Source organism: Netta rufina (assembly GCF_964035555.1).
Source record: "Netta rufina genome assembly, chromosome: W".
NCBI classification, from domain to species: Eukaryota; Metazoa; Chordata; class Aves; order Anseriformes; family Anatidae; genus Netta; species Netta rufina.
Window position 1 is genome coordinate 12,917,742 of NC_140139.1, and position 27,218 is coordinate 12,944,959.

The 27,218-nt window shown below is 43.9% G+C and overlaps 1 pseudogene across 1 annotated transcript in view; it reads left to right on the forward strand.

The window, feature by feature from the left end:
* The first annotated feature begins 386 nt into the window (after positions 1-386).
* The window catches only part of LOC311220859 (very low-density lipoprotein receptor-like), a 305,676-nt pseudogene continuing 278,844 nt past the window's right edge, over positions 387-27,218 (forward strand). Inside the window, exons 1-2 of the transcript in view lie at positions 387-485; positions 4,805-5,977. The product of the transcript in view is annotated as a very low-density lipoprotein receptor-like (transcript). The remainder of the gene's footprint in view (positions 486-4,804; positions 5,978-27,218) is intronic.

Sequence of the window (27,218 nt, forward strand, 5' to 3'; positions counted from 1 at the left end):
TGGAATCACAGAGGGAAGAAAAAAAAATATTCTCTACTTAGAATCATAGAATCATAGAATATCCTGAGTTGGAAGGGACCCATAAGGATCATCGAGTCCAGCTCCTGGCACCACACAAGTCTACCCAAAAATTCAGACCATATAACTAAGTGCACAGTCCAAACGCTTCTTAAACTCCGACAGGCTTGGTGCTGTGACTACGTCCCTTGGGGAGCCACTTCCAGTGCGTGACAGCCCTCTCAGTGAATAACCTCTTCCTGATATCCAGCCTAAACCTCCCCTGTCGCAGCTTGACACCATTCCCACAGGTCCTATCACTTTCCACTAAAGAGAATAGATCGGCACCTGCCCCTCCACTCCCCCTCATGAGAAAGCTGTAGACCGTGATGAGGTCTCCCCTCAGCTTCCTCTTTTCCAGGCTGAAAAGGCCTAGTGACCTCATCCGTTCCTCATACGACTTCCCATCTAGTCCCTTCACCATCTTTGTAACCTTTCTCTGGACACTCCAATAGTTTCATGTCCTTTTTGTACTGTGGTGCCCAGAACTGAACATAGTACTCGAGGTGATGCTGCACCAACACAGAGTAGAACGGAACAATCACTTCCCTTGACCAAATAGCAATGCCATGCTTGATGCACCCCAGGATATGGTTGGCCCTCCTGGCTGCCAGGGCACATTGCTGGCTCATATTCAGCTTTCTATCAACCAAAACTCCCAGATCCCTCTGTACAGGGCTGCTCTCCAGCATCTCGTTGCTCAGTCTGTTCGTATAACCAGGGTTCCTCCATCCCAGGTGTAGGACCTGGCACTTTCACTTGTTAAACTTCATGTGGTTGGTGATTGCCCAGCTCTCCAATCTGTCCAGATCTCTCTGTAAGGCCTTTCCACCCTCAACAGACTCAACAGTTCCTCCCAGTTCAGTATCATCAGCAAACTTACTCAAAACACCTTCTAGTCCTACATCCAAATCATTTATGAAAACATTGAAAAGAACTGGCCCTGAAATGGAGCCCTGGGGGACCCCACTGGTGACTGGCCGCCAGCCTGATGTAACCCTATTTACTATAACCCTTTGAGCCCTACCCATCAGCCAATTGTTCGCTCACCATATGATGTTTTTATCTAGCTGCATGCTGGACATTTTGTCCAGTAGGATCCTATGAGAAACTGTATTGAAAGCTTTACTGAAATCCAAAAAGATTACATCAACTGGCTTCCCTCGATCGACTAGATGGGTGATCTTATCATAGAATCACAGAATCACACAGAATCACAGAATTTCTAAGTTGGAAGAGACCTCAAGATCATCGAGTCCAACCTCTGACCTAACATTAACAAATCCTCCACTAAACCATATCACTAAGCTCAACATCTAAACGTCTTTTAAAGACCTCCAGGGATGGTGACTCCACCACTTCCCTGGGCAGACCATTCCAATGCCTAAAAACCCTTTCGGTAAAGAAGTTTCTCCTAACATCCAAACTAAACCTCCCCTGGCGCAACTTTAACCCATTTCCCCTTGTACTGTTGCCAGACACGTGAGAGAATACACCAATACCCACCTTGCTACAGCCTCCTTTAAGGTACCTATAGAGAGTGATAAGGTCGCCCCTGAGCCTCCTCTTGTCCAGGCTGAACAACCCCAGCTCCCTCAGCCACTCCTCGTAGGACTTGTTCTCCAAACCCCTCACCAGCTTCGTCGCCCTTCTCTGGACTCTCTCGAGCACCTCGATGTCCTTCTTGTAGCGAGGGGCCCAAAACTGAACACAGTACTCGAGGTGTGGCCTCACCAGAGCTGAGTACAGGGGGACAATCACTTCCCTAGCCCTGCTGGCCACACTGTTTCTTATACAAGCCAGGATGCTGTTGGCCTTCTTGGCCACCTGAGCACACTGCTGTCTCATATTCAGCCGACTATCAACCAATACTCCCAGGTCCTTCTCTGCCAGGCAGCTTTCTAACCACTCCTCTCCCAGTCTGTAGCGCTGCTTGGGGTTATTGCGCCCCAGGTGCAGGACCTGGCACTTGGCCTTGTTGAACCTCATGCAGTTGGCCTCAGCCCATCGGTTCAGCCTATCCAGATCCTCCTGCAGAGCCTTCCTACCCTCGAGCAGATCGACACACGCACCTAACTTGGTGTCATCTGCAAACTTACTGAGGGTGCACTCGATGCCCTCATCCAGATCATCGATGAAGATATTAAAGAGGACCGGCCCCAGCACCGAGCCCTGGGGAACGCCACTAGTGACTGGCCTCCAACTGGATTTGACTCCATTCACCACAACTCTTTGGGCCCAGCTATCCAGCCAGTTTTTAACCCAATGAAGCGTACGCCAGTCCAAGCCATGAGCAGCCAGTTTCTTGAGGAGAATGTTGTGGGGAATGGTGTCAAAAGCCTTGCTGAAGTCAAGGTAGACCACATCCACAGCCTTTCCCTCATTCACTAAGTGTGTCACTTTGTCATAGAAGGAGATCAGGTTCGTCAGGCATGACCTGCCTTTCATAAACCCATGCTGACTGGGCCTGATCGCCTGCTTGCCCTGCAAGTGCCGCGTGATAACACTCAATATAATTGCTCCATGAGCTTCCCTGGCACTGAGGTCAAACTGACAGGCCTGTAGTTTCCTGGGTCTGCCCTCCAGCCCTTCTTGTAGATGGGCGTCACGTTTGCTAGCCGCCAGTCAACTGGGACCTCCCCCAGTAGCCAGGACTGCTGATAAATGATGGAAAGCAGCTTGGCCAGCTCCTCTGCCAGTTCCCTCAGTACCCTCAGGTGGATCCCATCGGGCCCCATCGACTTGCGCACATCCAAGTGCCATAGCAAGTCGCCAACCATTTCCTCATGGATAGTGAGGGTCGGGTCACATTCTGCTCCCCATCCCCTTCTACCAGCTCAGGGTACTGGATATCCAGAGAACAACCGGTATTGCCGCTAAAGACTGAGCAGCCATTGTTCCCCCTTGCCATTGTTCCCCCTGGCACAGCTCCAACAAGCCTTGTTTCAGCCCCATCCCCCTTCTTACCTAGTTTAAAGCCCTCTCAATGAGCCCCGCCAGCTCCTGTCCCGGGATCCGTTTTCCCCTTAGAGATAGGGACCTGTCTGTGGCCATCAGGCCAGGTGCTGAGTAAAGCGCCCCATGGTCAAAAAAAACAAAATTTCTGTGCTGGCACCAGCCTCTAAGCCACGTGTTTATCAGGTGGGCTTTCCATGTCCTGTCTGTACCCCTCCCTGCCACCGTAGGGATAGATGAAAACACCACCTGTACTCCCGCTCCCTCCACTAATCGTCCCAGCCCCCTAAAGTCCCGTTTGATAGCCTTGAGGCTTCTCTCTTCAGTGTCATCACTGCCAGCCTGGACTATCAAAAGAGGGTAATAGTCAGAGGGGCGAACCAGGTTGGGAAGCTTCCTGGCAACATCCCTGACCCTGGCCCCAGGGAGGCAGCAGACCTCCCTACGGGTAGGGTCAGGCCGACAAATAGGGCCCTCTGTTCCCCTGAGAAGAGAGTCACTTACAAGAGTCGCCATAAAAGGAAATTAAAATTGTTAAGCAGGACCTACCCCTCATGAACCCATGTTGGCTGGGACCTATGACTGCATTGTCCCCCAGCTGTGTTTCAATAAGTGGCTGTACTGGGTCTGGCTGGAATGTTAACTTTCCCTGCAGCAGCCCATACAGTGCCGTACTCTGTACTTGTAGCTGGAACAGCAGTGGTATCACACCAGTGTTGTGTCTACTGCTGAGCAGCAGTGGCACAGCATTGGGCCTTTCTCTAACCCTCCTAGGGGGTGGGCAAAAAGTGAGGAGAGAAACATCACCAGGGCAGCTGACCTAAACCAATCAAAGGGATATTCCATACCATGTGGTGTCACACTCAGCAATAAAAGGTAGTAACAGGAAGAAGAGGGGAGGGGTGGGCTCTCGTTGAGAAGACGTCGGTCCTCCTCTCGAACACTGGGTGCGTGCGTTGAGGCCTTGCTTCAAGGACGTGGTCAATCATCGCTCATTTGTGGGAAGTAGAGAGTAATTTCTTTCCTCTGCACTTCCATATAGCTTTCATTTATTTTGTTTGTTTGTTTTCCTCCCTTTTTCCCCTTTTCCTTTTATTTCCCCTTAGTTAAATTGTTTAGTTCATGGTAATCTTTATTTAATTATTATAATTATTTCCCTTTAATTAAATTATCCTTATCTCAACCCGTGAGTCGTTCTTTGCTTTACTTCTCCCCCTCCTCATCTAAAGGAGGGGGAGTGAGAGAGCGGTTGTGGGGTTTAGCTGCCTGTTGAGGGATTTCTTGAAATCCCTCGGCCGCCACACGGTGAGGGGCGGCCGACCCTCACCGTGTGGCGAGTCGGCACAGAGCAGAGGGACGGACATCAGGACCCTGCAGCCTGTCTGACGTAACCATGGAAGCAGCGGCGGCTGTGCTGCTTCTCTCTGGCATTCTTTTTATAAGAGGTTTATCTTGCAATGCAAAAAAGACTATTCGTCCCCAGATCGGTGTTATAACTACATTTCTGGATAAGATTCCGTAGGGTTGCCACATTCTACGGATTACTAATGACGACTTAGCTCTATTGCGGGGCAAGAGTGCAGAGACGCAGATTACACTGCCAAATGACCACCGGCAGGCTCTTTCACAAACTGCTTCTAAGGTTGCAGCTGGCACTGCCTGCAGCCATATAGCAGACGTTACACTCTCTTTCCTAACTAGTAATCATGCGTCTCATCCATTTGTGGTGAATGGTCAGTGGCAAAAAGAAAAGGGGGAGAGTAAGGGGTGACAAAGACAGAAACGGTACCAGGAGGATGCCACTGACACTAATAGCACGGGTAATAGGATTAGTATAAGTGACACAGGTGCAGGGCAGCGGCAGGCGCTGCCGCGCTGTGGGGAACTCTGCCTGCTGCTCGCCCTCACCTGCCTGTGCACTGCTGCTGACGGTGCTAGAGCAAAATGTGAAGACTGCTGAGATGGCAGTGATGAGAGTGCTTGTGTGAAGAAGACGTGTGCTGAATCTGACTTTGTGTGCAACAGTGGTCAGTGTGTGCCAAACAGATGGCAGTGTGATGGGGATCCGGACTGTGAAAATGGGTCTGATGAGAGTGCTGAGCTGTGTCATACGAGAACATGCCGGGTAAATGAAATCAGCTGTGGTCCTCAGTCAACCCAGTGTATCCCAGTGTCCTGGAAATGTGATGGTGAAAAGGACTGCGACAGTGGAGAAGATGAAGAGAATTGTGGCATTGTGACTTGTAGTGCAGCAGAATTCACATGCAGTAGTGGGCAATGTATTTCCAAAAGCTTTGTCTGCAATGTTCAAGATGACTGCAGTGATTGTAGCGATGAGCTGAATGTGCACCTCCTACCTGTGGTGTGCATGAGTTTCAGTGCAAGAGTTCTACCTGCATCCCTATCAGCTGGGTGTGTGATGATGATGCTGACTGCTCCGACCACTCGGATGAATCTTTGGAGCAGTGTGGCCACCAGCCTGCACCTCCAGTGAAGTGTTCTACGAGTGAGGTGCAGTGCGGCTCAGGTGAATGTATCCACAAGAAGTGGCGATGTGATGGAGATCCTGATTGCAAGGATGGAAGTGATGAAATTAACTGCCCTTCTCGGACCTGCAGGCCAGACCAGTTCAGATGTGAAGATGGGAACTGTGTCCATGGGAGTAGGCAGTGCAGTGGTGTGAGAGACTGTCTGGATGGCACTGATGAAGCAAACTGTAACAATGTTATTCAGTGCTCTGGACCTGGCAAATTCAAGTGCAGAAGTGGAGAATGCATAGATATCAATAAAGTGTGTAACCAGCAGAGAGACTGCAAGGACTGGGGTGATGAGCCCCTGGAGGAATGCATCATAAATGAATGTGACTGTCCAGCTGGGTTTGAGTTTATAGACAAGAGAAACTGTGGAGACATTGATGAATGTCAAAACCCTGGTATCTGTAGTCAAATGTGTATCAACCTGAAAGGTGGCTACAAAAGTGAACGTAGCCGTGGATGAATCCTGCTACAGGAACCTGGAAAAGGCCATACTGGTACAAAGACACAAATAACACCTGTGATTGCAATGACGCTGCTAAGCAGGGCTTAGGGGTTTATAGCATGGAGACAAGGGGTAACAACTACAGTGTTTGGAACAATTGTACAGCTTTGGCCTTACCTCCTGATGTGCTTCTGATTTGTGGGGATGGGGCCTGGCAAGGTATCCCTGCAAATGCTATCAGATGTCCATGTTACATAGATAAACTCATTGTATTTGCTCCTAGCTTGTTACAGTTGCGTGAGATCACCAGACATAAATGGACATTGCTTGCATCGGATTGCAATGATAATGTTGAATTGTGTGGGGTTGCAGCTAGAGCGGCATTAGCAATTTCAGTGCCTGGAGTGGCACCTCCGGCCGCACGTAACAACTTAGAAAATTTGGTATGCTGGGCCGAGAGGCAAGCCTATGCCACGACAGAGATACTTGAGGAGATGTTACCAGATCAAAATAGTCTGCGACATCTGCTTTTACAGGATCAAGCTGCTATTGACATCTTGCTTTTGGCTCAAAGGAATGGGTGTGAGGACTTTAAGGGAATGTACTGTTTAAACCTTTCTGATCATAATGAGTCAATTCACAAATCCATTACTTTCCTGAAAGAGCACATGAGAAAGATTCAATATGGTATCAATCCTTTCAATCAATGGTTCACTGACTTGTTTGAAACAAAGTGTAGATGGTTGCTGGGTTTAATCACAAGGGGATTAAGGATTTGGTTTATGGTGGTGGTAATCATCGTTGTGTGTTGTAAGTATAGCTAAAGAGTTACTTGTAAAACTGCTGTGTCGGGCTTGGTTTGCTCAAAAGAAGAAGGGGGAATTGTTGAGGGATTTCTTGAAACAGCAAAAATCCCATGGCTTGCTGTAGCTGAGCAAACCAAGCTACCAGGGCAACTATGAGAAGTTCCCATGACAGTGTTCCCACATCGCCCAATTGAGGAATTCAGGAAAATATTGTTACCAGCAGCTGGCCTCAAGGACAAGGTCTATGTGACTGCTAATCACAAGGGGGTTGTTTTCTTGCAGGTGGGGTTGTTTTCTTGTAGCTGTTTGTCTGAGTGCTTTTGACCAATAATCTTGTGTGAAACACTGTCCACCCCTGTTAAGTTCTCTATAAAAGTTAGGCTATTCGGGCAATAAAAGGGAGCATGATCTGACTCTACTGGTGTCTGTCGTGCTTTCGGCCATGCTTCCTGCAACAGCTGCCCAGCACGGTAAAACCACCACAGTGGCAGGATAATCTTCTCCATAATTTTACCAGGCATTGACATGAATCTGACAAGCCTCTAGTTACCTGGGTCTTCTTTCTTGCCCTTCTTGAAAGTTGGCACAACATTTGCCAGCTTCCAGTCAACTGGGACCTCTCCAGATTCCCAAGACCATGAAAAATAATTGAGAGAGGTCCCGCAATGATGTCAGCCAGCTCTTTAAGCACCCTGGCATGAATCCCATCCAGACCCATGGACTTGTATGGATCCAGGTGGACCAGCAAATCCCACACACGTTTGGGGTAGCTGGTATGAAGTGATAGCTGGTAGTAGCTGATAGTAGCTGGTATGATTCTGTTTTTTGGATTTAGGATAAGAAAAATGTTGATAACATGCTGATGTTTTAGTTTTTGCAGAGCAGTGCTTACACAGAGTCAAGGACTTTTCATCTTCTCATACCGCTCTGCCAGTGAGGAGGATGGGGGTGCACAAGAAGCTGGGAAGAGACAGAACTTACACAACTGACCCAAACTTGTCAGAGGGATATTTCATAGCATGGGATGTCATGCTGTTCAGCTGTTCAATAAAAACTGGAGGAGTTGGCCGAAGGGTCTGCTGTTGTTTAGGGATGGGATGGGCATCAGTCAGCAGGTAGTAAGCAATTGCATTAGGCATCATTTCTTCATGTTTTTATTTATTTATTAATTTATTATTTATTGTTATTGTTTATTTTTCTTACTTTTTTTTTTCTTTCTTATTAAACTGCCCTTATCTGAACTTATTCTTGCGCTTTTCTTTTTAATTTTCTCCCCCATCCCCCTATTGGAGCGAGTGAACAAACAGCTGTGTGTTTTTAGCTGTCTATTGGGTTAAACCACAATACCAATTCACTCCATCATCTGCCCTCTACCAGAAGTTGCAGCTTTTTAGTGTGCATTCTATTCACAATTATTCTTGATTGGAATCACAGTTTTTGCTTTTTTGTTGTTGTTGTTTATATTTATCATTTAGTTTAAAATGCCACGGGTTTTCTAGGTAGCCCATATTTTTGTCAGTTTGCCCTTCAGCCTCTCTCACATGTTGCTTACAGAATCCCTGTACTGCATTTCCCCCTCTTCATAGACTCCAATATTTTCCCCAACTTTTCCAAGCATCTATGATGTAGCTCCTTATTTCCCAGGTGGTAAATCCTTAGCAGGGGATTAGTGAAGGTGATAAGCTCCGTGCCCCCTTGAGGGCCCAGGTTTTCCCAGGAAAAAAAAAAAAAACTTGCTTCAAGAAAGCAGCTTTCTGATTTTCTGGTCATCACAGTACACTTGCATGCTGGCACATAACTTCACTTGTGATCTAACTGAAAACAACTGTTAGCCAGCTACTGATTTAAAGATCAAAGTCGAAATTTCCTTAAGTGGTATATTCTTTATTGCAGCGCTGGATGCACGGGGGATCTTTCCGCCTATCGTGCATGTTCGAAGTGACAAACTATCTCATATTTATACAGCGAAACAATGAATATTCTATTAGCGCCTATACATATTCATTACCTAACCCCGTCTACTCTCGCTTTGTATGCTAATTAGCTTATCAGTCCTTGCGCTTGTGCAAAGCCTTCCAAGAATTGTGGGCCGGGGTCTTCAGGATGTGGGCAGTGGTCTTTGGGAGGAAGGCCGTAGGTCTTCCTCGTGATGCACTTTTCACCTTTTGCTTAATCAGTTGTTTTCCAAGCTGTAAAAATGCTGAGTTGGCTTTCGGTTTAACTGAGGGTCGGCAGATAACAGGATGTCTCAGTTAACAAGACATAACGGACAGTTGACTCAAGTTATCTCAAGTCTCAGCCTGACTGAGGGTTAACAGATACCGGGATGTTTTCAAATAACAAGATGCTTAAACATAACAGAAGGTCAACAGATAACAAGATGTCGTTTACTTTGTTCTCGCTAACTCTTAACCACAAGTTTTATTCTATCCTAAAGTGAGTTTATACAATATCATTCCCCCCTTTTCTGGAAAATCTAGTAAATTCTTTTACTTAATACGAAAATTTTCTTCCCAGTCTTATGATATGTACCCCTCAATACCTTGCCATGCACAATTGTCAAGGAGGCTAACATGGACATTCGTTGTAACAATTTTCAATTCCAAACAAGTAATACAAAAGACAATATTAAACTTATACCAACTAATATCAATTAAACAATAATTGGGTGACTCAATGTGTTCAAAATCCCAGTTGCAGTTGGTGACCATCCAGAGAGTGTATCCCACCAGTTGTGACTTGTGTCTTGTTTTTTAACTAGTTGCTTCAGTAGTGTGAGGGTAGGTAATAACTTACGATACATTGTATTGTTAGACTTGATCAGCTGATGGGATACCACTGGTGCCAAATATAAAATATCACACCCGACGATTCTTGCTCCGTGTCAAAACATACATCCTGAGCTTCAATTGTATTGCTTTCACAAATAAATCCTTGTTGTTCACGGGTAACACATGATTCTAGATTTACAGACTGCCATTTCCCATTCTCCATCCGTGCCCATGTTCTATGCCCCGAAGGATAGAGCACTGTCTTCTCATGGTTTAATCCTAGTGCAATGATCAGGTGGATAACATAAACTGTGGCATTACGTATAGTAAGCACGAAGGCAGTAGCCATGTTAACAATGGGATCATAAGTACAATTTACCAGGGTCCACAACGACTGGAACTTCTTCTCAAAATCATTGGCATTGTCCCAAACAGCCTTTCGGACTTTAGCCGGAAAAATGCCTTCACTTCCTTCCCTAATAATCAAGGCAGCCGTTGCCTGTAACCATAACTGTGCTTGCATACAACTAAGAGCTAAGGATACATTATCTTGTGTCCACTCTTCTCCTAATTTTCGCCATTCTGATGGTTTATATAAATAGTTACCATTTGTTCGCCAGATGACCATAACTGCTAACTTTCCATTAAAGTTCTTATCCTCTGTTGTTACGGCTTTAGTTCAAGGCCACCCACCATTCTCTATTATCACAGAGGCACCTTCTTGAATCACAATTACAACTATAAGCCATAAAAACAAAACAATTCTATGAACAAATTTTCTGCCAACCATATTACCAAATACTCCCAACCATAATGTCCTCATTTTGTTCGACTAAGCTTTAGTTTCAGTTCATCGTCACCTAGTGTTACTTTCCAAGGAGCTCCTGGAGCCTTCTTCACTCGGGAATAGTGGATCCAAGCAGCTTGTTCTCTAATCTTGATAGCAGTGTGAGTGGTCAGCAACACTTGATAGGGTCCATTCCATTTTTCCTCAAGGGGTTGTCCTGAAAAAGTCTTTATATATATATAGTCCCCAGGCTTAAAGGGGTGGATTGGTTGATCCAACCCTCTAGCCCTGGTCCCTAACACAAATTTATGTACTTTATTTAATTGTTTTTGAAGTTCAGTTATATAAGTATATAAATATTCTGATCCCAGCTGCGTTAGATCCTCTCCACTAAATAGAAATTAATATGGCCTTCCATATAAGATTTCAAAGCGGCTCAAATTCTCTTTTACTCTAGGTTTAACTCTGATTCTAAGTAATGCTAAAGGAAGGGATAGAAGCCATGACAAATTAGCTTCTTGTCCGATTTCAGCTATTTGTTGTTTAATCAAATGGTTCATTTTTCTACCTGTCCACTTGCCTGCAGTCTATAAGGAGTATGCAGTTGCCAATCTATCTTTAGAATCTTACTTATCTGTTGTACCACTTGCACACAAAAATGTGAACCTCTCTCAGAAGACATTGCTACTGGAATCCCAAAGCATGGTATTATTTCATTTAACAAGACTTTAACCACTTCTCTTGCTTTGTTTGTTCGACAAGGAAAAGTTTCGGGCCATCCTGAAAATGTGTCAGTCAGAACCAGTAAATAACAATACCCCCCTTTTCTAGGGAGTTCTGAAAAAATCAATTTACCACTGTTGTCCCAGATAATTTCCTTTACCGATTATTCCAAATTTTATTCTATTCTTGGTATTGGGGTTATTGCGTAAACAGATGCTACATTGTTGAGTTACTTGTTTTATTGTTGTGTTTTATTGTGTTCTGTAAGAACTATGGGCCATGTCAAATTAGAGGGTATTATTACGCGGACTTTTTGGTTCATGTATATAGTTTGGATTTTACCGTCTGGTATCAAAGACAATGCCTTCACCTCAGTTATTTCAGCTGCCCGTTTAGCCTCCTGATCTGCCAATCAATTTCCAATTTCAAAATCAGCGTTCCCCTTTTGGTGTCCTCGACAATGCATGATAGCTACCTTTTCTGGTTGTTTTACAGCCTCTAACAATTTTAAAATTTCTTCAGCATGTTTTATCTGTTTTCCCTGAGCAGTCAGCAATCCACGTTATTTCCAGATCGCTCCATGAGCATGTACCACACCAAATGCATATTTAGAGTCTTGTCCAAATATTTATTTTCCTTCCTGCTGCCAGTTCCAGTGCTCACGTAAGTGCAATTATCTCTGCTTTCTGGGTGGATGTCCCAGGGGGTAATGGTTTGGACTCGATTACCTGTTGAGCAGTTGTAACAGCATATCCTGCCTTACGTTGTCCTTGTTTTACAAAGCTGCTACCATCAGTATACCAATGATTCATCAGCATCTTCTAAAGGTTCTTCCTCAAGATCGGGTCGACTAGAATACACAGCCTCCATTGTTTCTATACAATCATGAGTTATAGGTTCATCCAGAGTTCCGCTAAGGAAAGAAGCTGGATTTACGATGTTAGTGACCACAATTTCCACATCATCTTGTTCCACTAATATTGCTTGATATTTTAAAATCTTTGTGGTGAAAGCCAACAGTTTCCTTTTTGTTCCAAAACTGTTGAGACCGTATGGGAGACTAACACTGTCATTTTCTGTCCCATTGTAAACTTCCGAGCTTCTTGTATATTGATAACAACAGCTGCAACAGCTTGAAGGCATCCAGGCCATCCTTTACTTACTTCATCTAATTGTTTAGAGAAGTAAGCTACTGCTCATTTATAGGAACCCAATCTTTGTGCTAGTACTCCCAAAGCTATCCCTTGTCTCTCATGAGAGAACAACCAAAAGGGTTTCGAGAGATCCGGTAATCCCAAAGCCGGAGCTTGCATCAATTCTCGTTTAAGTTGTTTAAAGGCGTTTCCTGCTTCTCCAGTCCAGACTAACTTTGACTGATTACTCTTTATCAATTCATATAGAGGCTTTACCATTAGTCCATAATTATAAATCCAAAGGCGACACCAACCTGTCATTCCTAAAAAGGTTTGTAGCTCCTTGTCGTGGTTCCGCTCGAGTGGGCAGCCGAGCTCCACCACAGCCGCTCTCTCACTCCCCCTCCTCAAAGAGGAATGGGGAGAAAATATGTGAAAAGGGCTCAAGGATTGAGATAAGGACGAGAAAATCACGCAATAATTATTGTAACGGGCAAAACAGACTCGGCATAAGGAGATAGTAAGATTTATTGCCTACAACTAACAAGCGAGAGAAGTGAGAAAACAAAGGAAAAAAAAAACAAAAACACCTTCCCCCCCCATCCACCCTTTTCCACCTCCTCCCCCCGAGCGGCGCAGGGGAACGGGGGAATGGGGGTTATGGTCAGTCTACAGCACTTCTTCTCTGCCGCTCCTTCTCGGTCACTCTCGTCCCCTGTGCTGTGGGGTCCCACCCACGGGATGCAGTCCTTGATGAACTGATCCGGCGTGGGCTTCCCACAGGCAGCAGCTCTTCCAGAACTGCTCCAGATATGGGTCCGTACCACGGGGTCCATCCCTCAGGAGAAAACTGCTCCAACCTGGCTCCCCTACGGGCAGCAGCTCCTGCCAGATCACCTGCTCCTGCGTGGGCTCCTCTCCACGGGCTACAGGTCCGGCCCAGAATCTGCTCCGGCAGGGGTCTTCCACAGGCGGCAGCCTCCGTCGGTGCAGGGCCACCTGCTCCACCGTGGTCTCCTCCACGGGCTGCAGCATGGAACCCTGCTCCACCGTGGTACTCCATGGGCTGCAGGGGGACATCCTGCTTCACCATGGTCCTCACCACAGGCCGCAGGGGACTTCTGCTCCGGCGCCTGGAGCACCTCTCCCCCTCCCTCTACACTGACCTTGGTGCAAGGCTGTTCTCTCACTCCCTTGATTCTCCCGGCTGCTGTGTGGCGCAGCGTTTTTTCCCTGTCTTAAATATGCTCTCACAGAGGCGAAAAACAACATCGCTTATTGGCTCGGATCTGGAAAACAATGGGGCCCTTCCCAAACATGGGGCAGCTTCTAGATCTTTCTCACAGAAACCACCCCTATGGCTCCCTGCTACCAAAACCTTGCCACGTAAACCCACTACACTCCTTTACCGTTTGGGGTTCTGGAGTCCGGCAAATGACTTCCTTATGTTCAGTTCCTAGTTCTCGCTGACCTCCTGAAATTCCAAATCCCAAGTAGGTCACGTGTTGTTCAACCAGCTGGACTTTCTGTTGAGAGACTCGATATCCATTTAAACCCAGAAAATTAAGGAGACTTATACAACTCTCTTTAGTCTTGGTAGCTATTAAGAGATCATCTACATATTGTAACAAAGCCCCTTCAGTGTCCAGAAGTATCCAAGTTTCAAGTTCCTTTGCTAATTGGTTTCCAAAAATAGTGGGGCTATCCTTGAATCCTTGAGGTAGCACTGTCCACGTAAGCTGTGCCTTTCTGCCTGAGTCAGGGTTTTCCCATTCAAAGGCAAATAGGTTTTGGCTTTGTCGTGGTTTAACCCGGCTGGCAGCTAAACACCACGCAGCCGTTCGCTCACCCTCCCCCCTCCCTCTCTGGGATGGGGGAGAGAAATGGAAAGTGAAGCCCGTGAGTTGAGATAAAGACAGTTTAATAAGACAGGAAAATAATAATAATAATAATAACAATAATAATAATAATAATAATAATAATAATAATAATAATAATAATAATAAAAAAATGATGATAATAGTACTACTACTAATAATATGTACAAACAAGTGATGCACAGTGCAATTGCTCACCACCCGCTGACCGATGCCCAGCTTAACCCCGAGCAGTCCGGCCCCCTCCCCCCGGCTAGCCACCCCTATATATTGTTTAGTATGACGTCAGATGGTATGGAATACCCCTTTGGCTAGTTCGGGTCACCTGTCCTGGGTCTGTCCCCTCCCAGCTCTTACTGCACCCCCAGCCTGCCTGTTGGCAGGACAGAGCAAAAGTCTGAGGTGTCCTTGGCTTGGTATAAGCACTGCTCTGCAACAATTAAAACATCGGGGTGTTATCAGCACTCTTCTCATCCTAAGCCAAAACATAGCATTCCACCAACTACTAGGAAGAAAATTAATTCTGTTCTAACTGAAACCAGGACAGGCTTTCAGTGGCTAAGGGTAGGCAGAAGAAGGGGTCTTTTAAATCCAGTACGGTAAACCAGACTTGACTATTCTTTAATTTAGTCAGCAAAGTATAAAGGTTTGCCACTACTGGATGTATGTCCTCGGTGATCTTATTTATGGCCCTCAGATCCTGAACTAGCCTATAGCTTTTTCCATCTGCCTTTTTAATTGGCAATATGGGTGTATTGTATTCTGATTCGCATTCAACCAATAATCCATACTGTATAAATCTATCAATTATCTCTTTAATTCCTTTCCTATCTTCTATCCTCAAAGGATATTGCTTAACCTTAATGGGTTTTCTTTCCTGGCTTTAATTTTATAATTATTGGGGTCACATTTTTAGCTCTTCCAGGGACTTCAGTGGCCCAAACTCCTGGATATACTTGATTTATGATCTCTAAGGGTATTTCACTTTTAGGGTCTGTTTGTATTAGTGCCAGGCTTAACACATTTATTAGTTGTTCTTCTCCTATTCTTAATTCCATTTTCCCTTTTTCAAAGATAATTTCTGCTTCTAATTGTTCTAACAAATCTCCACCTAATAGAGATTTTGGAGATCCAGGTGGATATAAAAACCTATGTATCCCCATTTGTTTCCCGTTATAAATGAGGTCTGAATTTTGTAATATTTATAAAACAAATATTTCTAAAAGGTATTAAAGTCAAGTAAACAGTGCTGGGTGTGCGGGGAGTCTATGCTCCATTAACACGCACACACAATCATCAAACTTTATAAATACATGTATACAGAACATTGCTTTACATAATAACCCAAGTATGACTATACATACATACAATCAGGGTAGGTAACAAAATTTCTGCTAGTCAGAAAGCTGGTTTTGGTCTCTCAAAAATATTTGTAGGTGAATTTTAGGTTGGTCATATGTGATGTAATTTTTATCTCTAAGGCTGATTGCTAATAAAGGTAAGGAACTGCAAATGCTCAGCCTACTGTATCAACTTTGACAATCATTCTTTTTGGGGATCACATCACAAAACACTGAAGATTTTTGAACTGTGAGTTATATTGTGAGAAACACTCCGTAGCCAATAACTTAGGCTCAGGCGAGGATCTCAGTGAAGTAGTAATTTATTCACGATTGCAATGGCGGGCGCTCACAAGCAGGAGAGAGAGCACATCTACTAGTTCCAAAATACAGTTTATATACTTTTTGATGACAGGACCCTCCCCTGTTTCCCCACTGAGTGGGTAATCCAGGTTCACAATCTATCTGATGCTTCACAAACAATGCATGGCCTTTCATTAAATTTCAATTTCCTTTTGCCATTTTTACTGTTTGAAGTGGTAATGTTTCTTCACTTATCTGACTTGACTTAACAGTGTGATTTTCACCTAATTGTCCTAAGGAGTCTGGTTGTCTGCATTTTACAAGGTCATCTGCCACATTCCTTCCTTCTAAACAATGTAACTCTGCAAAAACAACATTTATTTTCCCACAATTCCTCCCTTTTCCTTTTTTATAAACTGTTGATTTTTGCAAAAACTCTTTTTAAACTTTTTTTTTTTTTTTTAAGGTGTAATTTGGTAAATATCTTCCTCTTCTTCACTTTCTTTGCTCTCCATTTCCTCTAATATCATCATTTTATCTGAGTAGGGTGGTGGATTCATGGTCATTTGTTTCAATAATGCGGTTTCAATTAACCACTGGACAAGTCTCCTTACACAGGGGAGAATGCAACAGCCAATAGCTGTCAAAACTTCTGCTACTATGATCAAGGATGTAAATATGGACATTACCATCCCTTTCCGTTTACCAAACCAAGATTCCAACCATCCTGTGATGGGAGTGTCTGCTCATGAATTTTCTGCCAATTCATTGGCAAGGGTGGTAAGCCCTTGCAATGCTCTTGTTACTGTGCCATCTGGGGCAGTATTGTTAGGGATGAAAGTACAACAACGGTTGCCCAGCATCATGCATACACCACCCTTCTCTGCGAGCATCATATCTAATGCTATCCTGTTTTCCCAAGCCATTTTGCTGGTGGCATCTAGTTGTTCAGCAATTCCTCTTATCGCATCCCTGGTATAATTGATGAATCTCTGCTGATTATAATAGATATAAATAATCCAATCCACATTCTTATTGATTGTTACCCACCAGAACACTGACTCAAACCCTGCAGCAATTTGATTCCTGGCTTTCTGTTCATCGGGAACTCCTCTAGGCACCCCAATAGAATCTATGTACACTCTATCATCAAATGATAAGCCTCCTAAGCCTCTCTTACTTCTTCTGGGTATTTGTGATGTTTCTCTTTCAAATGCCGGGGTGAAGGGTATAGCTAATTGAACAAGTGCACAAGTGCCTCCCCAATTAGATGGTACGGTGGACCGTAAGATCTTCTCTCCACAGTACCGCCAGAGATCTGCCCTGGGGATCTCAAGTCTTGAGTAATTTCCCATCAAGTCCTTGGTAGTAGCATTCAAGGTCCTTGTGCACAAGGCAAATTCTCCCAGATGCTGGGTAGCACTCACACCCTGCCGTGAGAGGCAGGCTGTATGGTTACCTATGGCTGTGGAGAATACAGGGGGAGCGCTGATATTGCTATTATGCAAGGAAGGGAATAGCAAAGAGAGAGACTTACAGGCCTCATTTCCCCAGGCAGTCTTTTCTTGGTGCAATGCAATCAGACATCACATCCCTTGGGATTCTTCGGTCCACCCCAATGGGAAGGGCACTATCTGGGCAATTGTAGTGGGTTTACGTGACAAGGTTTAGGTAGCAGGGAGCCATAGGGGTGGTTTCTGTGAGAAAGATCTAGAAGCTGCCCCATGTTTGGGAAGGGCCCCATTGTTTTCCAGAGCTGAGCAAATAAGCGATGTTTCTTTGCGCCTCTGTGAGAGCATATTTAAGACAGGGAAAAAAACGCTGTGCCACACAGCAGCCGGGAGAGTGAAGGGAGTGAGGAACGGCACCAAGGTCAGTGTAGAAGGAGGGGGAGAGGTACTCCAGGCGCTGGAGCAGAAGTCTCCTGCAGCCTGTGGTGAGGACCATGGTGAAGCAGGCTGTCCCCCTGCAGCCCATGGAGTACCACGGTGGAGCAGGGTTCCACGCTGCAGCCCGTGGAGGAGACCATGCAGGAGCAGGTGACCTGGCAGGAGCTGCTGCCCGTAGGGGAGCCAGGTTGGAGCAGTTTTCTCCTGAGGGATGGACCCCGTGGTACGGACCCATATCTGGAGCAGCTCTGGAAGAGCTGCTGCCTGTGGGAAGCCCACGCCGGATCAGTTCATCAAGGACTGCATCCCGTGGGTGGGACCCCACAGCACAGGGGACGAGAGTGACCGAGAAGGAGCGGCAGAGAAGAAGTGCTGTAGACTGACCATAACCTCCATTTCCCCGTTCCCCTGCACCGCTCGGGGGGAGGAGGTGGAAGAGGGTGGATGGGGGGGAAGGTGCTTTTGTTTTTTTTCTTTTGTTTCTCACTTCTCTAGCTTGTTAGTAATGAGCAATAAATCTTACTATCTTCTTATGCTGAGTCTGTTTTGCCCGTTACAATAATTATTGCGTGATTTTCTCATCCTTATCTCAACCCTTGAGCCCTTTTCACATATTTTCTCCCCATTCCTCTTTGAGGAGGGGGAGTGAGAGAGCGGCTGTGGTGGAGCTCGGCTGCCCACTCAAGCAGAACCACGACAGCAATCGGTCGTCCCGAGGCACAAGCATAGCAATTGCTATGGTTGAGACTCTGGACAGTATATCTGACCCATTCTATCCAGGCATTCACATCTCCATACCCTGTTTCAATCTCAAATGTTTGCCTAAGATATTTTATTTCTTTAACTGTGACAACTGCTGTATTTCGAAGAGGTTCTCCTGTTTTCTCTCCTGCTTTCTCCTTGAGTTTCTCCTTGAGTTTCTCCCTTTCTCTGATGGCAGGAGAGTATCGTTCCCTTACAGCTATTCTCAGTCTGGCTGTTGGGTCTCGTCCAGTTACATCTGCTCCAAGACCATAAGTACGGTTTGTAAGGTAGTCAGCCTGATTAACTGTTATAGTTATTGGATTACATTGTAGATGCTGACAGTTGGGCTGAACCATTCCTTTAAATATGTTAATTTGTTTCTTTAATCTCATAAAGTAGATAGATGAGGTGGGTGTAGATGACCATCCTTTATGATTGGTCGTCCACCATACATCGGCCCAATCCGGGCAATGGGGTCCTTCAAACATACTGCTTGTCTTAGGTTCAGGGCAGAGATATTTGTGTTCTTTGCTCAATCTCCACAAGTTAACACCTCACAAGCATCAAACGTAATAGATTGTGGTTCATAACTCTCTGTCACATTCACCCATAATTTGACAGGATATCCTGTCTTTGCTATCATCTGGTCAAATCTTTTCCAAGTTTCCACTTGACCAAGGCCTCCTCTGAGGCTTATAATTACCAGAAACAAAATTAATAATTGATTTTTCCCTATCATCGTTTTTAAATCTTAGGCTTCCAAATAATTATTAATACACAAAAAAACAATAAAAAAAATAGGATGTACTATAATAAACTCCTCTTGGGAGCAGTTCAATTTGTTATAGGTCTGTCCTTTTTAGTTACCTGTGAAAATAAAGGGTTAGTTTACAACTATAAGCTTTTATCCTGCTCAGAGTCTATTACGAGATTTTTCTTTTTGATTTTAACTTTCAACAAGTCTTCTGTAGGAACAACTTCCCAGGCACTAGGGTCAGTAGATGCTTTCACTCGAGTATAGTGAGTCCAACCTTTTTCCGCAGTTCTTACGGCCGTTTCAGTGGTTAGCAGTACTTGGAATGGTCCTTCCCATTCAGGCCGAAGTTTTGATTCTCTGCAGGTGCGTATCAGGACCCAATCTCCTGCATGGAATGAATGTACTGGGAATTCCAAAGGCGGAGTTTGAGCCAACAGTCCACAAACCCTGAGAGATGCTAAGGAAGAAGATAATCCAAGTATATAATTTTTGAGAAAAATATCTTTCGTTTCAAAAATAGGTGTCTCACCGTTTCTACCGAGGTATGGTAGTCCAAACAACATCTCATATGGTGAAACTCCTACATCTTTTCTAGAAGCAGTTCGAATTCTGAGAAGTGCTAAAGGTAAACACTTTGTCCAGGGAAGCTTAGTCTCTAAAACCAGCTTTGACAGATGTTTCTTTAATGTTTGATTCATTCGCTCCACTTTCCCTGATGAGGAAGGATGCCATGGAGTATGAAATTCCTATTTTATTCCCAAGGCTCCCATTAATCCTTGTAAAATAGATGAAGTGAAATGACTTCCTTGATCTGAATCTATATTTTCAACAATCCCATATCTAGGGATTATTTGTTCCAGGATTACCTTTATCACCACACTAGCTGTTGCTGATGCTGAAGGAAAAGCTTCTACCCATCCTGACAAATGGTCAATCAACACCAGCAAGTACTTAAATCTGCCTACTTTAGGTAATTCAGTAAAATCTATTTGGATGCTCTGAAAAGGTCGAAGCCCTGGGTCCCGTCCGCCCAGGGGTTGTTTCCGTAGAGCCTTCTTATTCACTCGTTGGCATGTTATGCAACTATTACACACTTGTTTAGCTACAGTATACATGCCTATACATATATATTTTCTTAATACAGCGTCACACATTGCCTGGACTCCCCAGTGGCTTCCTTGGTGTAGAACAGCTAAAATTTCTCTCATTATCTGTTTGTTTACCATTTCTCTCCCATCAGGGAGAGTCCACTGCCCTTCGGACTCTTTTGTTCCTAATTCCCTAAAGACTTCTATTTCCTTTTTACTGAATATTTGCTTTTCAGGTGGAGGTTTTATTTCAGGTACAAGAAGCAGCTTTGCTTCTACTTCCAATTGCAAAGCTGCTTCTTTAGCCTTTTCATCTGCAATCCTGTTTCCCCATTCAACTAGGGAGTTTCCTTTTCAATGTCCTTTCACATGCACCACAGCAACCTCCTCTGGTAGTAACAGACTTTCCAAAATCTAATTAATTCTTCATGGACCAATTCCTTTCCCTTGCTGTTTCCTAAGCCCCTTTCTTCCCATATTTTTCCAAATGTATGTACCACCCCATATGCATATCGTGAGTCAGTATATATAGTTCCCTGTTTCCCTTTTAATAGTCTTCCCATTTCTTCGACATTCCCATCCATTCCTTCAATGATGGCATAACCATTACATCTCTTTCCTTGTACCACCTTAGAAGATCCATCTATAAACAATATTTCCCCTTCCTCTAAGGGCATCTCTTGTAAATCTAATCTTACCTTTGTCTGGTAATTTATTAAATCTAAGCAGTTATGTTCCATATTTATTGGATCCTCAATTCCCTTTGACAAGAAGGAGGCAGGATTCAAAACAGATTCTGCAGTTATAGTTAAATCATCCTTTTTAATTAGTATAGCTTCATATTTTAGTATTCTGGAGTCTGTCAGCCACCTTCCTGCTTTCTGAGTGAGAATAGCCTTCACTTGGTGAGGGGTAACAACAATCAGTTGTCCTCCAAAGGTTAATTTCCTGCTCTCTTCTACTAATAAGGCAGTTGCTGCTACTGCCTGAATGCATTCTGGCCATCCCTGGGATACAGGGTCTAATAATTTAGACAAATACACTACAGGTTTTTTTTTATCTTCCCATTCTTGGGTTAACACCCCCAAAGCAGCACCCTCACTTACAGTTATAAAAAGATAAAAAGATTTCTTTAGGGCAGAAAGAGCTAAGACTGGTGCTGTAATAAGGTCTTTTTTTATTTTTTTCCATTACTTCTTCTTCCTCTTTAGTCCAGTTCAGTATATTAGGTTCTTCCTCCAATAATTTGAGATATAATTTCTTTTTTTTCTGTGCATATGCTTCTATCCACAGTCTGCAATATCCAATTAAACCCCAAAATTTTCTCAACTCTTTCTTTGTTTTAGGGAGAGGAAGTCGCACAATTCCCTGAATCCTCTCGGGGTTTATTCTCCGTCTGCCCTCAGAGACTAAATGTCCCAAATACTTAACTTCTTTTTCTACATACTGTAATTTATCTTTAGATACCCTTAGCCCATGTTCTCCTAAAAAATTCAGGAGTTTATTGGTGGCTTCTTTTACCTCCGATCTTTCTTCCCCAGACACCAATAAATCATCTACATACTGTAACAATGTCACCCCTTCTGGAATCTGAAATGTTTCTAAAACCTTTTCCAATTCTTGCCCAAACAAATTGGGAGATTCAGTGAATCCCTGAGGCAAAACAGTTCATCTATATTGCTCTTTACGACCTGTCTCAGGGTCTTCCCATTCAAATGCAAAAATATCTCGACTTCCAGGATCTAATGGGCATGCCCAAAAGGCATCCTTTAAATCTATAACACTGAACCATTTGTGCTCATAAGGGATTTTACTCATCAGGGTATAAGGGTTAGGAACCACAGGGTGGCGCTTCCGTGTTATCTTGTTAACTTTTCTCAGGTCTTGTACTAATCGATATGAACCATCTGGCTTTCGTACTGGTAAAATCGGAGTGTTATATGGTGACATACAAGGCTCCAAAAGACCATCTTTAACTAAAGTTTGCACTATAGGTTTCAGGCCCATTTTTCCTTCACGAGAGATAGGATACTGTCGTTGTCTAACTATTCCGCTCCCTTCTTGAACAGTTATCTTTAAGGGAGTTATGTTAAGCCCTCCTCGATTTCCTTCCCTTACCCATACCATGGGATTTATTTCTTTTTCATCGTTTTCTGTTAATAATTTCATTGCGACTGTTATTCCTTTTTCACAGGTCTTCGATTGTAATCCTAATTTGACTATTAAATCTCTCCCTAATAAATTGGTCCCTGCTTCAGGTACATATAACAGTTGCCCAGTGACGGTTTTAGTTCCTCAAGATAATTCAGTAGTTTCAAAAAGTGACACTACCATACCAAATCCTTCTACCCCTGTTACTCGTAGAGTATTATTAGTTAAATTGAGTCCCGAAATTTTATAAGCTAAAGAGGATCTGGCTGCTCCTGTATCTACTAAAAATACAACCTCTTCTTTATTAGGTCCCACTTCTAAATTTATCAAGGGCTCTGGGTGGGACCACTGTTCAAAGAGCCCCTGACCCCCCTATTCAGTGTTTATGATGGTAAACAATCTTTCTTCCCTTTTCCATTCAGGACATTCTCGTTTAAAATGTCCCGTTTTCCCACATTTATAACATCTTCCCTGTACCTGCCGTGGCTGAGGAGGCAGTGGCCACTTTGATCTCATATTCCTGTTTCCTTTTTCTTCCTGATCCCATCCCAAACCTTGTTTTTCTTGAAACCCATTTTCCCATCGGTTCCCCATTCTCTGCCCCACCACTTGATTCACTGTGGAGATCATCATTTTCGTCTTTTGTTTCTGCTTTTCATCTTCCCTTCTAACATACACTTTCTGCGCTTCCCTCAAAAGTCTTTCTAACGGCTGTTCGTTCCATCCCTCCAGTTTCTGAAGTTTCCTTTGTATGTCCGGCCACACTTTCATTACAAAATTAATCTTCAAAAGACCCTGCACTACAGGGTCGTCAGGATTCATTCCTGAATACCTTCGCATCCTATCCCTGAGCCTTTCCAAGAAATCACTTGGGGTTTCATCTTTATTCTGCTGAACCTCAAATGCTTTAATAAAATTCTGAGACTTAGGTACAGCTTCTCTAATTCCTCTAATTACCATTTCTCTCAAGTCTCTCATATTAACCCTATACTGCACATTATTGTTGTCCCAATTGGGGTCCACATTTGGAAACTTTTGTTCTGCTGGAATCACTCCATCTCCTGGAGGATGATCCTTTTCCCATTCCCGCATTGCTGCCCTTCTGATCATTTCTCGTTCTTCCCCTGAGAATAGCAGATTCAGAATTGCCATCATTTCTCCTCAGCAATATAGATTGGGTCCCAAAAACTGATCTAACTGTTCTGCTAATCCAATGGGATCCTCAATCAGAGATTTCATTTCCTTTTTAAAATTTCGCACTTCTCCGCTAGAAAGGGGGGCATTTACATATCCTATCTGCCTAGGTCCCAGCGGCACTTCACAGAGAGGATACATAGCAGCTTCATTAGTGTTAGTAGTATTAGCACCAGGGAGTGGAAAATTCTCAAGGTCTTTTTTGCATTGTTCCAATTCTTTTACAAGTCTGGGGTACCCCCTGTTCCCAGAGTTAATGTTATTTACAGTTCCGGTTTCTTCTCTCAGAGAAGGTGTTACAGTGACTGCTGCTATTGCTGCAGCCTGGGGGTTATAAGGAGGAGGTAAGTTATCCAAAAGGTCCCATTTATCACTTGTCTCTTCCCCTTTCTTTTCTTCTTTATTCTGATTTTTGCTTAAAACCAAATTAGATCCTTGTATCCAACAAGCTGCATACTCCGATTCTTCTTCCGAAAATGGAAATTTGTTATTAACATACAAGTTTAAGGCCTGACATACCCAATCTTTGTCAGACCCGTATTTTGGTCAAAATACTGCAGTTCCTTTAATTGGTTCTGTTATAAATGAGGTCTCAATTCAATCTGAATTTTGTAATATTTATAAAACAAATATTTCTAAAAGGTATAAAAGCTATAAAAGGCAAGTAAACAGTGCTGGGTGTGCGGGGAGTCTACGCTCCACCTACATGCACACACGAACATCAAACATTCTAAATACATGTATACAGAACATTGCTTTACATACTAACCCGAGTATGCCTATACATATGTACAATCAGGAAAAGTTAACAAACAATCCTTTAAGTTCCATAACATAACAGTCTCCATTTACCATTCCTTTTGAACAATATGTCTCGCTTTAAGTTGTCAAGCAACTCAGCCTTCGGGCCTTATGTATCCTGTTCTTCCCAGATTGAAGAAAAACATATCCATCTCCTTTTCAAGGCCAATGAGGCCTGGGTCAAAAGGCACGTCCAGGTCAACAGGGGGCGTAACAGCAAAAGCCTTTGATGGCTGTAGCAGCAGAGGGGCCAATGGCCATGGCGTAGCAGTCGGATCAGTAAAGGAGCCCGCAGCTCCTTCACTATCTGGCAAGCCACACATTTGTGATTGTGGCTCCACAGGGTTCTTTAAGGCCTCAGAGATTGCTCGCCAGGTGCCGAGCAATCCCACTGCAACCTTGTCGTTTTTAGTTGCAGGGGCCCACACCTTGACCTCAGTTTGGTCCCATATTTTAGGCTCATACACTGTCCAATTTTAATAAGGAGAATAAGCTGTAAGGTTACCAGAACAGTCTTTGTTCCTAAGGACGTATGATTCCCCATAATGCACTACTGCTTACCAGCGAGAGGCAGTTGTGTGCACAGGTCCGCTTCTCTCATCTCGAGCTTCTCTCCAGCTCCAGTGCGCCTATTTCCAGCGACTTTCTGTACAAGCTTCTCTGAGCAGTTTGCTGAGTTTGGCCGAACCTATCTTCATGAGGCAATCAAAGTGCCTGTTCCCATCCTGGTCTCCATTCTGCCAGCCTGTTCCTCTTCACTTCTTTTTCCTGCTTCTTTATTGATGACATAACTTCATCATGCTGCCTCTTTTATCTTGAGGGCAGGCTCCCCTCTTATACCCTTCTCTCCACAGCAGTTCTTTTCAAAACAACTTTTCATTGGTCAAACAACTTTGAATGTAACAACAACAGCAAACACCCAGAAACATCCATGCCTTAATGGCTGGAGAACAAGAAACCAGCTGGGGAACAAGAAGCCCTGAGACTGCATGGAGTCTCCTGAATCACCCTTCTTTGTTCCCTCTAGACTCTATTATATTCCTGATGGCCTCGTCGTTAAGAGTCTAATGTTATCTCAACCATGGGGCTTTCCAACCCCCATGGCCACATTCCCAAATCTCCCCCTTCTTTATTAATATCAACCATTTTCTCGACACGAATTACCACTCCATATATAACACTTCTTTTGTCCAGACTGATACACAATATTTAACCATCTTCTTCCTATCTTTCTCCTTAGTTTTGGGGTTATTTTTCCAATTTCTCATCATCCTTCCTAAAGGACAGTCGGTAGGCACTCCCCCAGGGATATCTCCCTGTCCCCTGGAACTCATATTTCCCATTTTTCCTAGCCCTCGTCAGTATGTTGCTATAGAAATTTCCCTTCTGCAGTGTACCACACACTAATGTTCCGATTCTGGAAAATGGGGGTGTACTGCCAAGCACTTCCCCGTGCAAGGGTTACCATACACCAAATTTCCCTGGTGTACTACCCAGCACTTTCCCGTGCAAGGGTTACCGTACACCAAATTTCCCTGGTGTACTACCCAGCACTTCCCCTTGCGAGGGCTTACCATACACCAAATTTCCCGAGACTCTTCACACAGAGTCTCACCCGACCCCCAAGGCAATACTTAATATTTCTTACCTTGGTGTGTGCACAGAGTTACCGGATCGATTCTTAAAAACCTGGAGTGCCGACCTTCTTCCTTTCTCCACTACTTCACAGATCCTGCCTCTTTAACCAGTCTCGGGCCCTCTGCCAGCTTTCCACAGAACAGCCACCGTCGATGCACAGGACCGCTGAAATCAGCGGGGAATGCCTTCCTGCTGCTGCGGCGGTGGAGCTCCCCAGTAGGTGACTGGATCCTGGACGAGCCCCCAAATTGTGAGAAACACTCCGTAGCCAATAACTTAGGCTCAGGCGAGGATCTCAGTGAAGTAGTAATTTATTCACGATTGCAATGGCGGGCGCTCACAAGCAGGAGAGAGAGCACATCTACTAGTTCCAAAATACAGTTTATATACTTTTTGATGACAGGACCCTCCCCTGTTTCCCCACTGAGTAGGTAATCCAGGTTCACAATCTATCTGATGCTTCACAAACAATGCATGGCCTTTCATTAAATTTCAATTTCCTTTTGCCATTTTTACTGTTTGAAGTGGTAATGTTTCTTCACTTATCTGACTTGACTTAACAATGTGATTTTCACCTAATTGTCCTAAGGAGTCTGGTTGTCTGCATTTTACAAGGTCATCTGCCACATTCCTTCCTTCTAAACAATGTAACTCTGCAAAAACAAAATTTATATTCCCACAGTACATAAGACGATATCTAGGCTTCTAGCAAGCATCTAAAAGCAGTATAGGTTTGTGTGTGTTTTTTTTTTTGTTTTTTTTTTTTTTTGATTGTTTTTTGGGTGTAGGGAGAGATTCATCTATTAGACCAGTAAATATAGTTGAAAAGACACTGACAGACTTTTGTGTATACAATTCCTTCATCAGGTCTGTCTGTATAAGGAAATAACACATTTTGGTCCAGTTTCCTAAAGGAAGCATATGTAGTAACAATACATACTTTTAAAAAACATAACAATTTCTACATTGATTGTGGGCAAAACTTGCAGAAAATCCTTCTAAAACTGTTTGTTCAGTTTAATTGGATATGAAAATTTCCTAAATGTATTTAGGTGTTAAAAAATTAGGGAAATAAAATGTTAAGTTGGTGTCAATACAGATTTTAAAAGAAAAAAAGGATAAAGCATATAGATTTGTCTGTGAAATTAACTTCATTAAAATAGGAGATCTGCTCAAATTTAAATATGTGCAAGATCCTGTCATCATACTGGTCATCTGGTCTCCT